Genomic DNA, 15356 nt, shown 5'->3' with positions numbered 1-15356 from the left:
GGAGGGACCTTAGATGAAATGCCTAACAGTGGGGAGGAAAAACTTGTAGTGCCCACCTCCAATAGAAAACTGCATCAAATGGAGGGATTGGGATACCATCCCACAGTCAAAAACTCTGACCCAGAATTGTTTTGGTCTGAAATAATTGCAGGGACAAAAGCAGAGACGAGCCTATGGAATAGGAGGTGCAGTGACTGGCCCAAATTGGGATCAAGGTCAATGGGAGGTCTGGAGCCCTGACACTGTTATTGATGTTGTTGTATGCTTGCAGATAGGAGCCTAGCACTGCTGCCCTCTGAGAGGCCCAACAAGCAGCTGAAAGTTACATTTAACTACTAGCCCCCATGCAGTGGACAGAAACCAGGGACCCATGTGGTTGAATTGGGGAAAGGCTGGAAGAAGCTTAGGAGGAGGGCAGCCTCATGGGAAGACCAGCAGGCTCAACTATCCTGGACCCCTGAGATCTCTCAGACACTGAGCCACCAACCAGGCAGCATACATTAGCTGAAATGAGGCCCCTGACACATATACAAGAGAGGATTGCCTGTCTGGCCTCAGTGAGAAAATATGCACCTAACCCTGACAGACTAGAGGCTCCAAGGGGTCAGGTGACCTGGTGGGATGGAGGTTGGGTTGGGGGTGGGGGTGGGGACATTCTTTGGCGAAAGGGCTGGGGGGTACTAGGAAGTACGGGAGGGAGGTACAAGATGAGGAACAGGCAGAGGTGGGGGTTCAGACCAGGAGGGGGATGAAGTCTGTACTGTAAAAAAGGATTAGAGATTAAAAATAAATGTAAAAAAATTATCTCTGCCTTTGTTTAATTTTGTACAATTATCCTGAGTTTATAGAGTATTGTTTCTGTCATTTTAAATTCTTTGTTAGTTAAAATCATTCTTTTTTGTAATTTTATTAGATATTTTCTTCATTTGCATTTCAAATCCTATCCCCTTTCCTAGTTTCCTCTCCAAAAATCCTCTATACCCTCCCCTCACCCTGCCTGCTCCCCAACCCACCCACTCCCACATCCAGGCCCTGGCATTCCCCTGTCCTGGAGCATGTAATCTCCGCAAGACCAAGGGCCTCTCCTCCCATTGATGGCAGACTAAGATTCTGAGAACTTATTTTGGCCCTTTTATTCCCAACATCTTCTTGTTTCCCTTTGTGTTTCTTAGCTTTTAGTTGGTTTCCGTTAGTTTTGAAAAAGCAACCACTGCTTTTTGTTGTTATGGACTTTGTTGAAAGGAAAACCCTCACTGTGTCAAAAGATTTTAGGGGGGTTTCTGTAATCATTTGTTGCTGTTATTGTTAGTATTAGAGAGCCATATAGAAGCTTGCCTTCTTATCAGAAACTCACAAGCCTTGCTCCCTCTGCTATCTGCAACCCAGTGAGCTCTCTAGGGCCACAGTAGCAAGAAACCCTACTACTTGTTACCAGCTGCTGCCAAGCATCTAAAATGTGCCTGTTCCCTCATCTTTGGTCTGCCCTGTGAATGCCATCATGACAGATGCTTACTCAGCAGCTCTCTTTCCTCCAAAAGAAAACCTTCAGCTTTGTCCTCAGCCATGTCCATCACAGCCAGCTATCTCCTATCACTTATTTTTGTTGACCAACTGTTCTAGTCTCCTCACTTTCCCTTCTCCGATTCCTGAGGGGAGAAAAAACATTGTCTCTAGTTTCTAGGATTGAAGGAAGGGCTAACACAAATAATTGAAATCTTTCTCCTTAAGCATTTTAACCTGTATTCAGCTTTGTGTTTTTCTGCAGTGTCTAAAAGGAGAGTGGGACCTCAAACTGCGATCTTTCTTAACACTTTTTAAAACCTCACTTCTTCAACGCACAGGGCACACAGGGCTTCATATCTATATCCATCTTTTTTATCTAAAATTAAAAAAAATTCCAAAGATAATATAATGCTGGCATAATTTCTCCAACAAGGTTCCCATGAAAAACTTTTCACTAACCTTGGTATGTTTATCAAGATGTGTGGACTGTTAATTGCACTGAACTATTATCTAAGCAATAGGTTTATTAGCATCTTACCAGATTTTTCCACTAAAATCATATTCCTCTTCAAATGCTTTTTTGGGGGGGAATTATTTTGCTTTTTATTTTTACTTCTTGAGATTATAATCACATTATGTGAACTTTCTTTTTCTACTCTTCAGATCTTCCCATATACCATTCCTTATTCTCTTTCAAATTAATGCCATTTTTCATTTATTGTTGTTATATCTGTACATTTATATGTACACATATATGTGTGTGTATGTGTGTGTGTGTGTGTGTGTGTGTGTGTGTGTGTGTGTGTGTGTTACCTAATACAGAAATCCAACCAGCTAAGTCTGTATAATGTTACTTGTATTATGTTTTCAAAGATGATAATTTGGTATGCCGTGTCTTGTTTTCCTTATTCAGTTAATGTTAAGGCAACCATTTCAGTGACACTTAAAGGTGCCGAGTCTGACATTCTTAGGAGACATAGTCTCATAGCAAATGTCCTATTTCTCTGCCTTTTACAATGTTTCTGCCCTCTCTTCTGCAATCACCCCCAAACTTTAGGTGTAGGGATTGTATTGTGGATATATAAATTGAGATGGTTCTTCACAACTATAAATTTTGATTGATTGTGGCTTTCTGTAAAGGTCTTTGTATGTTGGAAACAAGTTTCCCAGGTGAGGAATAAGACTAAAGTTATCTCAGGTATAAGGACAAATATTTAGAGTATAATTAAGGATTATACTGTTTTAGTACAGTGGTAATTGAAGGTTCTCCTCCAAGATCCACACCTTCACCAGCCACACCTACCCATGCACCTCTGTGTCTTTTTACTTATTTATTTTTCCGTCAAGGTGAATTTGTTCTGCCCAAATGCTCCTGGACGCAGCCTTCCACTGGAGTCAGATAACATATTAAAGGTTACACTCTTAGAGAAGACTGTCCTCCCCCTTCCCAGCAGCTGATAACTGTCAATAGCTCCTTGGCTAGGGAGAGAGAGGGCTTTGTACACAAGTGTCCCCTCAATTCTGAGATTTAGTCTTGCTTGGCCATGGGCAGGTTTTGTGCATGCAGTCTGTCATAACTGCTGTGAGTTCTTACATGGAACGGCCCTGATGTGTTCAGAAGCTAGGATTTCCTTGTAGTCACCAATCTCTAATAGCTTGTAGACTCGCTCTACTACCTAACATGTGGTATAGGTTATATGTTTGATTTAGGGGTGAATATTCTGTAGTCTTTTTATGCATGTTGAGCAGTTGTGAGTCTCTCTGTTAATCAACATCTACTGCAAATAGATGCTTCTCTGATGAGGGCTGAGAGATGTGTGGATCTGTGATTATAATGATTACTCTTTAGGAGTGAGTTTAATACTATATCTACTTAGCAGAGGAATAGCAGAAGGTTCCTTCCTTGTTTTGATCACCTACCTCCCAATTATAAATACTATTTTTGTTATCTTTATTTGGCTTATATGTTCAGTTAAAGTTTCCACATTAATTTAGTCATTATATATTTTATTATTTTATAATAATCTTATAATCAAAAAACAGAGCCTGTATAGCCTTAATTTAAATTTATTTGCAACCAAATTTATGTTCAATGTTTATAACCAATACGTACAAAGAAAATTAATACTTTATATCCCAAATTGTAAAGTTATTTTTATCTACCTATGATATCAAAATGTACTAATTATGTTATTTGTTGCCATTGTGTTCAATAGAGTATCTACATTTTTAAAAATTCAATTATATCAAGTTTTATTGTTTATATAACAAAATTTATCTAAAATAGCTTTGTACATTTAGTCAAATTATATATATATATATATATATATATATATATATATATATATATATATATGTATGTATGTATATGTATATGACTTTTCTTCATCATTAATTTGTGCTTGTTCATGCAATCTCCTTTGCTTCCAGTTAATATTTTAAACCAACTGAATTTATCCTCTTTATTTTGATGTCTTACTTTCTTGCTATCACTTCACATAACTCTTTTTAAAAAGGAAAAGATGTTTGTATTGATTCTATGTGAGTTTCCCATCATGCACTCCAGTCCCACTCATTTCCCCATATTCTCATATTCGTCATTTGCCCTTCAATCTACTCCCAAAATAACACACACACACACACACACACACACACACACACACACACACACACACAGACAGCATCTCATTGTGAAAACTGTAGCATCACAAAGCAATGTGTCCCACAGTATATCTCTCTGTCCACACATTTCATTTGCAAACTTTAGTCATTGGTCTGGCTCAAGATCTCTGAGCCAGATTCTGTGACACCATCAATAATGGATCCTCTCTGGGCCTCCTCTCAATTATCCTCCCATTGCCCAGTGCCATTGAGATTCTTCTGCAGCTTTGTATTAGCAAGACTGTCTTTTCATGTGCCCTGATCACTCACAGATTTGGGGGTGGGACAACTCAGAGCCCTGGATCTGGGCCTAAGTGGTAGCTTACCTGGTTAAACTATAGGCTCTCCCTTGTCTGTACCACCAGGGCAGCTCTCAAGCACTGCTTCAGCTAGGCCACGCAATGCTGTCTTCAGAAGATATCGTCAGCTCTCCTGTTCTCATGCCCTTCGGTTGGCCCACCTGCACCCAGGGCTCCACTGTGTTGACCTGTAAGGAATGGGGCCCACTCTTCCAAGTGTTGCAGCCTGTGAGTGGCTGGATCAGCTCCTCTGCTCTCACATCCTCCAGGCTGGCTCACCCTTGCTTTTGTCACCAGTGCCAGCTCCACTGTGTTGCCTAGGGGAGGTACACGATATCCGCTCTTCCAAGTTCTGCAGCTGGTGAGGGCAAGGATAGCTCTCTTGAGCTCATGTCCCTGTGGGCAGTTTCCCCAAATGTAGGAAGTGACATCACCGTGACACCTGTGGTGGGATTAGCTCCCTCACACTTATACTCTTGGGGTTGTTCACACAAAACTCCACTGAGCTGACCTGGACAAAGCTCAGGCCCATACTCCAAAGTGTTGCGGCTGGTGAGAGGTAGGGCTAGCTCTCCAGAGTGTTGCAGCCAGTGAGGCGTGGGACCTAATTTCCACAGCCCCCCTGGGCATGCCTGTGGTCCCAGGTGGGGCATTTGGTCCACAGACATTGACCCTGATCCCAGCTGCTACATAGCCACAAATCCAGACACACAAATCCAGAGGCCCATCTGGCTGGGACTTCACCATGGTCCCCATAACAGGGCTGGCCACTATCAACAGGCCACTCCCCTCTACCTTCATTTCTCCAGTTCCAACTATCTTCGTAATGTTCCCGCTGCTCCACGTGTCTTTCTTGCCCATCTGTCCACCATCTCCTCACACAGTGTGGTGGCTCCCGCTGCAGACTGGCCATGTGGCTGGTGGGACCCTGGGTGGCATCCTCAAGAATAGGAGGGCAGGCCTGTGGGTGGCATGGAAGTCTACAGGTCTACAAGTCTCTGTCTTCCTCCTCCCATGCTACACTGCTTGGTAATAAACTGGTGGGCATCCTTCCCGGCTCACACTGTGTGACATGGCAGAACTCTGTCATCCTGACTGAATTTGATTTGATATGTCCTAGACATAAAACAGCTCTGGCCACCAAGCTAAGCATGCATCAGGCTAGGATCAGGCTAGGATGAACAAAGGACTGCCATCTGCTCCACCCCTGACCAATATAAGAACACCACTAACAAAGTATCTCTTTGCCCATTGCCAGTGGGGACATCATGTTTTTAAACTATGTAAAAGGCTGATGTTTTCATCTAGGTTATATATTCATTGGATGGTCTCTGACTTTATTGTAAACGTTCAATCATTTCACGTGGCTGATATATTTTACTGGTGGAGTTACTTGCAACGGATTTTTTTGTTCCAGCTGTTATATTTTTCTGATTCTCATTTTGTGGTACTTCCCAACTTTTTTTTCTTTATAGTGGTTTAGTTTTTATTAATATGAAAATGTTAAAATAGTTATTACAAGTCACTAGGAAAGAGAAAAGGGTTTCTAAATATGAATTGGAGGTGGTTAAAAGAGAAAAGGATAGCTCATTTACTTATGATAGTAGGCACGGCTATAGAGTTTCAGGTCTTTGGCTTCTATGGGGATTTGTCCCCCTGTTTCATTATGAACTACTCCCCAGAATCTGTGCTAAGCCATTCAACATACAGACCATTGAAAGTGCAGAGTCCATATCCTGGCCATGAACCTGGGAAATTCTGTAGTTATTAAATATTTTCCCGAGATCCTATATACTTCCAGTGGCTTAATTCTATATGATCTTAATATTTTCTTAAACAATTAAGAACTGTATGTCCTTTACAGTTTTCTGAAATTTAAATGAGAAAAATCACTGAAAAAAAAATCTAGCAATGAACATTTACTGAACGAATCTAACAATCTTTCACCTTTATTACTTTTCTTTCAACCTACTTACTTTCTTCTTATTGTCTGGCAATACTCCCGGCTCTGTAGAGCATACCCCACTAGAATCAGAACATAGATTTTTACTATGTGCCTTAGGCAGCAAAATGAAGTGGAGAGCTGGAAATTTCCAAATGAATTCACTCTGCATTTGTAGGAAAACAAAACAAGTGTAAAAAATAATGCTTTGAAAATAGATTTTCATGCAGTAGATATCTTTACCATATTTCTCTGGGCAGCTTAGTGTATTGTGGTTCCTTTAATCTTTTCATTTGGACATTTTTAATAAGAAGAATTAAGTGATTTTTGTGTGCTTCCAAAACACATGTATATATCATAGTCTTCTGGGCAGGTTCTCTAGAAGTACAAATTTCTAAACTGTACTTCAGTAAGTCTTGCTTAGTAGATAGATATATGAGGCCCATGAATCTATTTTTTAATTCCTCATTGGGTCACTGAGCCTTTGAACATTTAAGCAATTACTAAGTAAAATTTATACTTAATTGTCTGTATCTATCTCTGAAACTATTATGCATAATATTCTCTCTCCATTTTAAAAACTATTTGAACGGACTATTCAGCCACTGTGAATAGGTTAATTCCATATAAGCAAATAATTGTGCAATCCAAGCATCAAATTTAAAGTCATTTGTGAAAATGTATTAGAAACTTTGTAATCAGTTGGCCATATAGAATAAGCTTAACGTCTGAAAGAGTTGATGTTTTGTTTAATTATTCTTATCAGATTTAATATAATCACCTAGGCTTGTATAATACATTCATAGTAAATCTAATGTATAAGGAACATCAGAATGTAAAAATTAAAAACTGTTCACATAGAAATACCTAGTCATCATTCGCTATATATTATTTCACTGCCAGAAGAACAAAAAACAAGACATTAAAACACGGATTCAAATGTAATTGTCCTGGGGGACAATTCTAGTCTTTCACATGCTCAAATGCAGTAATGCCCTTTAAAGAGAACAGTGAGAATAGAAATTGCTTACATTCATTGTACACAAAAATATAGAAAGGTAGGCTAAGGTAGATTATTTATGGATAAATTCACATTCATTCCCTTTTGTTTTCATATTTAATGATTAAATATATGTAAAAATTTTCAAAGAACCCAGTATATAATCTAGGAGTAATTTATCTAAGTAAATTTAATTATGCAATTCAACATGTATATCAAATATGAGGATTTGGTTACAATTAACCATTCACTTGCATGCATAAATAGAACAGTCAGAGCTGAACTTAGGAGTAATTGAAGTCATGGTATTATTGAAATTATATCTCGTGTTTAGTTTATGATATGAACTCACTACCCTGTCTCACCTCAGACCTGTATCAAAGGCATTGAGGGAGAACAGCAGCTGTAAGCCAGAAGAATAATCATCAAAGAAGGAAAAAAAAAAACTAATTGTTTGGAGAATTTGGACTAAAAACATCATTATTACTATCCATCACTCAATCAATGATTTAAATAAATGAATTGTTCAAAAGCATGCAGTGAGCTCGATTAGGGGTTGACTGACATAGGAAGCAACTTCGATGATTACATCTCTCATCAGCCTGTTTATAAAATGGGTACACACTCAGATCATCTTTACAGATAAGTTAATTTTAAAAAGATCGTTAGAAATACATTTTATGTTTCTTTGCAGCATTTTCCTAGTGTAGTTACTCCTTTGGAGATTTTAAAGTATTTTAATTATACAAAGACATATGAACCCACTTGAGTTTCACGAAACCTATGACATGAACAAGTCCATCCCAGCATGGATCCGTTCTCAGGAAAGCTGAACATCTCCCTATATAACTTGCAAGCAGCTCTAACAAAGTCTCCTCCCAGCAATTTTCTACTGCATGCATGAAATGCATCCTAAAGAATGAGGCATGAGGTTCCCTATGATCATCCTATATTTCATAGTTGTCTTAAGTCCTGTAAGTTCTGTGATCTTCCTTAGTCTTAGAATCTTCCTTCCTCCTCCTGGGAGGAACTGTTTCAACTCTGAAGGGCTAGGTATGCAACATATACATTCTGTGTTCCATTTTAAGTAAAAGTTAGAACTCTCTAATGAATTTATTTACCTACTTAATTATACATATCTTTCTGTGTTTGCCAGGCACTGGTATAGCCTCACAAGAGACAGCTATATCAGGGTCCTTGCTGGTGTATGCAATAGTGTCTGCGTTTGGTGGCTGGATATGGGATGGACCCCTGGGTGGGGCAGTTTCTGGATGGTCCATCCTTTCATCTCAGCTCCAACCTTTGTCTGTGTAACTCCTTCCATTGGTGTTTTGTTCCCAACTCTAAGAAAGGGCGAAATGTCCACATTTCGGTCTTCGTCCTTCTTGAGTTTCATGTGTTTTACAAATTGTATCTTGGGAATTCTAAGTTTCTGGGCTAATATCCACTTACCAGTGAGTGCATATCATGTGAGTTCTTTTGTGATTGGGTTACTTCACTCAGGATGATACCCTCCATATCCACCCATTTGCTGAGGAATTTCATAAGTTCATTGTTTTTAATAGCTGAGTAGTACTCCATTGTGGAAATGTACCACATTTTTTGTATCCATTCCTCTGTTGAGGGACATCATCTATTAGATGGAACACACGGCCCCCAATGGTGGAGCTAGAGAAAGTGCCCAAGGAGCTGAAGGGGTCTGCAACCCTATAGGTGGAACAACAATATGAACTAACCAGTACCCCCTGAGCTTGTGTCTCTAGCTGTCTCTAGCAGAAGATGGCCTAGTCAGCCATCATTGGGAAGAGAGGCCCCTTGGTCTTGCAAACTTTATATGACCCAGCACAGGGGAATGCCAGGGCCAAGAAGTGGGAGTGGGTGGGTAGGGGAGCGGGGGGAGGGAGGGTATAGGTGACTTTCGGATGGCTTTTGAAATGTAAATGAAGTAAATACCTAATAAAAATTGGAAAATAAAAAAAATAAAAAATTATACATTTATACATATATTTCTACAGGATTATTTTGTTTTAAAATAGAAACAAACATTAAAAAATCCTGAGTATAATGACACAAAACCTGTCATTCTAGCATCACAGAGGTGGGGGCAGGGGTGTGTGTGAGTGTGTGTGTGTGTGTGTGTGTTTGTGTGTGTGCATGTGTGTCTGTGTGTGTGAGAGAGAGGGGGAAGGAAGGAAGGGCGAGAGAGAGGAAAGTAGGAGAAAGGGGTTAAATTATCCACAGTAAGAAGGAAATGAATATGCATGGCGTGACACACTCACAAAAGGATTGCTGAGTCATAAGAAACAGATCTAGGGGCCAAACACAGCTCTAAATTTCAACTGGTCTTAACATATAAAACATTCTTAAAGCAATAGTTTTTGTTTGTTTTTGGTTTTTTGTTTTTGTTTTTGTTTTGTTTTTTAATTAGGAGAATCTAGAGGAAAAGATAATTCAGTATTTAGGGACTTCATACACATGTGTTCCTATTTAACATCAATTTTAAATGTCAATATCTTCTTAATAGAGCCTTTTAAGATACTACTTGATTTAATTTTCAACTTCACTCCATAAACTATTTATTCTTTGTTTTGTGAAATCTAAAATATAAAGTTTGTTATCAATTCAAATACTATCATAATATAACTATTTTGGTTTTTTTTTTTTTTTTTTTTTTTTTTTTTCCTTGCTCTGGTTTTTTAACAGAGAAAGAAAGAGAGTGGTGGGTGGGGTGAGAATGGGAGGACATGCCTCTGTGGGTTATTTCCCTTGATTGTCAAATATACATAAAGTCAAATTAACAATTTTAACCATGGGTCTGTGTGTACATGTGTGTTTATTTTTGTATGTGTGTTTATATTTGCCTGCATGTGTGTATGTATGTGTGTGTCTATCTATCTATTTTCCTAAAGTCCAGATAGGCTGGAAGAGGGCATCAGATTCCCCCAAGCTGGAATTACAGATTGTTGCGAACCAGAATGGATCTGAAACCTGGTCTTCTGTAAGAATAGTCAGGGTCCTTCAAAACTGAGAGACTCCTCCTGCCCTAGTTTTGACCATGTGTAAACATATATCCAGTGGCATTAATTTCATTCACTTTATTTGGCCACTATTACTATCTATTCTCGGAACTCCATGATTTGCTCCCATAACACAATTCTCATTATTTCTTTCTCTGCATTCCCAGCAACCAGCATTTGTATGTCTATTTCTATGAGGTTAAATGTTCTAGGTAATATTACCTTAGAAATGCTTATCCATATATGTCTGGCTCTTTTTACTTGATTAAAAAAAAAACCTATTTCTAAACTTTGACCTGACATATATTAGGCAATTTATACCAGCTAGAGACTTCATCTCTTGGTCAACAGAGCCTTCCTAGAACTCTCCATGAAAACCGAATATGTGTGGACTATAATTGTAGCAGATTCTTTACTGGAATTTATAATTTCTACACTGATACATCCTCACTTCTGCCACAATGATGATTCACCCCAAGGGAACAATTCAGATGTTAATGTTCCTGGAATGAGACATTGTGGTATGTATGTCATGTCAGGAAACTGTTTACTATACTTACAAGTAGAAAGTTTTAGACCTGGTGACCTTTTGGGGTATTTCCCAACATGAAAAAGTTGCTCACATTTCTTGGTAGCATTAATGTAAATTTAATTACTTGGTATGCCTGTGGTATAATTTTTCTTCCCTGTAAAGGTAGGTCAGCACATTAGAAAGGTTAAGAATCTCATTCTAATTGGAGCCACAAAATATCGTTAATTAAATCCCCACAGGAGCCCTGCTGGATTGAACTACATATATTGAACTCATAGAAGATTAAACAGTATAATCCTTTTTACTTCTCTGAAGGAGTAGAACATATTTTCTTTTTCAATTATAATCTTTAAAATGCGTAGTTACATTCCTTTTCTAGCTATTAGATTTATAGGTTTATTTCTTTTGCAGGAAAGTGTTCCTTTGAATACATATCCCTCTAATAATGCTAATATTACTAATGATCCATGCAGTGCCCTTTACCATAAATAAGAGGTCCCATGTTAATTCTTATTTGTGTGTTTCCTAGAACAAATCATACCAGACTTTCTGTCTATCCTTCTTGTACCTTTACAATGAATCCTTGCTAGTCTATAGTAAAAGGACTGAAGAGTCCCACAAGAGAAATTAAAGGATCCAATCCTGTTCCTTCTAGTAAAATTGTGCACATAATGTAGTATACCCAACTTCCCAAGTGTGCTTTGAAGCGTTTTTACTGTAGGTAAATTCAAAGTATATTTTTACCTTTCTTTATAGCTACATTTGCCCTCTGGTGGTCTGTATGAAGTTCAGGCAATGCAGGGTAGTTCTTTTATTTAAAGTTTATGGGGTTTTCCTGGGAAAGAGATTTGTCAATAACTTTCCTATTGGATTTTTTTTTTATTGTAAATGGTAAAACAGTGGTTCCTAGCGCATTCTACTAGTATTTCTTCCTGCTTGTGAAGTGTAAATATCCAGACTTACTTGACCAGATCAAAAGGCCTTTGAAAAGACTCCTTAAGTGGGCTCTGTACCAACTAAAATCTAAAACCCAGATTTCTTTGCTTGCTTTTGTGTTTTTAATGCAAAAAAAAAAAATCTATATTGGGGGAAATGGTTTGTGTTTCTTTCAGAATGACCTTTGTGTTTCTTTCAATGGTTGTATTGTCAAGCTACTGAGCAGGGAAAGTCTGCTCTTGGCTTACAGACTCCATTTGGACTTTTCCAAGGCCAGAAGAAGAGCAAAAGTATCTGATGTGCTAGAGTGATTGGGAAACAGAAAAAGGCAGATCCTTTAGGTCACTCATCCCATTAACTGCCCTACAGAGGAATAAAGAACAGTGAGCCACAGATTCAGAACGTTCCATCAATAAGATAAATGACTAAGTCAGCATTTGTTGCACAGATGTTTAGATACAGCAAGTATTCCTCAAACTTTCTGGAAAGGAGTATTGGCTTTTCATATTCCACCCACCATTTGGGTTGTTGTGCTTGGAGACTTCCAATTTAGAGGATTCATGAACAAATATACCCTCAATAACTTTTTAAAAAAATATTATTTTCCCCCTCTTCTCCTCATTTCTTCATATTTGCCCTCTGCCCTTCAACCTTCCCAGCAAAAAGAAAAAAAAAATGATATAATTAATTAATTAAAACAAATCATCTCACCATGGAAGCTTCAGTGTGTCACACAATATACCATTTTGTCCAAACATCTTTATATGCAAATATTCTTCACAATGAATTGCAATTGGTCTACTTAAGATTCAGTTTGTTTCTTATCTTTTCTCCAGGTTCATCTACATTTATTACATTTTTATTTATGTATTTTTATGTATTTATGTATTTATGTATTTATGTATTTATGTATTTATGTATTTATGTATTTATTTATTTATTTATTTATTTATTTATTTGATAGTCTCTCTAGATAGTTATAGCTGTCCTAGAACTCACTATGCAGACCAGGTGACTATAAATTCACAGAGATTCACATGCTTCTACCTTCTGAGGAATGGGATTAAAATTGTCATCTCACCCTGGTTATTAAAATTAACATTCAACAGATGTGTTTCATCTTGAAAATTTCATCCATATTTTGTTCCTGTTGACCTCGTGGCTTCTCTTCCATCAGCCGAGCCCTTTATCATCAGTGTCCTCCAATCCTCAGGTATCATTCTGATCTCATGTCGTAAGTTCCACAACATTGCTACTCCAGCATCCACTGGACCTTTATCACAGTTGTCTGTCTAATTTCACATACACACACACACGCACACACACACACACACACACACACACACACACACTCAGAGGGGAGAGAGAGAGAGAGAGAGAGAGAGAGAGAGAGAGAGAGAGAGAGAGAGAGAGAGAGAGAGAGAGAGAGTTGAAACAAAAATTTTAAACATAGACTTTAATATCTAGGCTTGAGAAAATAGTCAAAACTGCAAGTACTCACCTTTGCTTCTGCAGCTGGGGGTCAGTGAGGGCCTGCCTAGCATGCACAAGACCTGGATCCTACCTCCAACCCGCAGGAAAGGGAGTAGGGTTAAGGGAGGAGAAAGAAGTCATTCCTCTTCTGGTAACTATCTAAGCTGATTTCCAGACTGTTACTGCTGAAGACAGCAACACCAAGTCCCACTCAGTGTATAAAGCACTTTACCAGTCACACCGTGGGCAGTGGGATTGCTGGGGTGTAGCTATGGGCATTTGCCATTCTGATCAATATTTACTACACTGACTGCTGACCCACTTATATGCCCTCTGTCGGGCTGTTTTATGCAGCTTTAAAAATTAGTTGAAGCCAAATACTTTAAGATGTGTGTGCAACTTTATGCCAGCAAGATTTTGCTGAAAGGACCCTGACATAGTTATCTCTTGTGAGGCTATGCCAGCACCTGGCAAATACAGAAGTGGATGCCCACAGTCATCTATAGGATAGAGCACAGAGACCCCAATGGAGGAGATAGAGAAATTACCCAAGGAACTGAAGGGGTCTGCAACCCTATAGGTGGAACAACAATATGAACTAACCAGTACCCCCAGAGCTCATGTCTCTAGCTGCATATGTAGCAGAAGATGGCCTGTTCGGCCATCATTGGGAAGAGAGGTCCCTTGGTCTTGCAAACTTTATATGTCCCGTACAGGGGAACGCCAGGGCCAAGAAGTGGGAGTGGGTGGGTAGGGGAGCAGGGTGGGGAGAGGGTGTATAGGGGATATTTGGGATAGCATTTGAAATGTAAATGAAGAAAATATCTAATAAAATAATTTAAAATTAAAAAAGAACTGCAAGTACTTTATAATGTATGATTTCCTACTAAGTTATGAAAAACTAAAATTCTGAAAAAATTTTTGACATGCTGTATTTCAACCCATGGTAACTCTACTATTGATTTTTGTGTTGTAATACGTAATAGTGTGCACATTGCAAATAGTAGCTAAAGAAGCAAGCATACTTCTTGTGTTGGTTAGTTTAAGTCAACTAGATACTAGCTATAGTCATCTAAGAGTAGAGAATCTCAATTGATAAAATGTTTCCACAACATCAGGCTCCAAGCAAGCCTATGGGGCATTTTCTTAACAAGTGACTGATAGGGAAGAAGCCCCTTGTGGGTGATGCCATCCCTAGGCTTGTGATCCTGGGTGCTATAAGAAAGCAGGCTATGCAAGGCAAGAGGCACAAGCCAGTAAGCAGAACTTTTCTATGGCCTCTCCAACAGTTCCTGCCTCCATGTCTCTGGCCTGCTTATCTAGACTTCCTTCAGCGATGAACAGTGATGTGGACGTATAAAACAAACAAACCCTTTTCTTCCCAATTTGCTTTTGGTCATGGTCTTTCAACACAGCAATAGTAACCCTAATTAGGACACTCCTCACCTGTATGAACTTATATATGAGCCATGAAGAATAAGAACAAAAACGAAACAGACAAAATAAAACACATCAACAAAAAAACCCAAAACAACAAAAACCCAAAACAAAAGAAACAAAGACAACAGAATAATTTATTAGAACACTTCTTTAGAATATTATTAATACATCAGCTGTAGTATGCATGTTTGCATGCTAAAACATACTACCATCCAGAAATGGGATGAACAGAGACAGTCAGTGATCAGGCTAATCAAAATGTAGATATTGTGGTAAGCAAACTGAAATAACATGTAATGAATGCTCATGTGTGCCAGGAACCGATCTACAAACCCAAAGAGAATACCTGTATCACCCACATTACTCCATATCACAGAGCAACCTGGCTATAAGATAAAACCAGAGGTATAGGGATGCAATGGTTCACATGTAGCTTTGTATCCTTTGGGAGCTTGCATGTTAGTCTATGAGAGCTGTTTATAGTGGGGAGACTTTAAACATAAGCAAATATATATATATATATATATATATATATATATATATATATATATAT

The 15356-nt window shown here is 38.5% G+C and overlaps 1 pseudogene; it reads right to left on the bottom strand.

Annotated features, from left to right (window-relative positions):
• Positions 1-5570: 5570 nt before the first annotated feature.
• On the bottom strand, positions 5571-5726 carry LOC115064310 (annotated as a pseudogene).
• Between the last annotated feature and the right edge of the window lie 9630 nt (positions 5727-15356).

Source organism: Mus pahari, chromosome 6 (genome assembly GCF_900095145.1).
Source record: "Mus pahari chromosome 6, PAHARI_EIJ_v1.1, whole genome shotgun sequence".
Classification (NCBI taxonomy): domain Eukaryota; kingdom Metazoa; phylum Chordata; class Mammalia; order Rodentia; family Muridae; genus Mus; species Mus pahari.
Note: the sequence above shows the minus strand (reverse complement) of the source record. Positions and strands in the feature narration are given on the sequence as shown.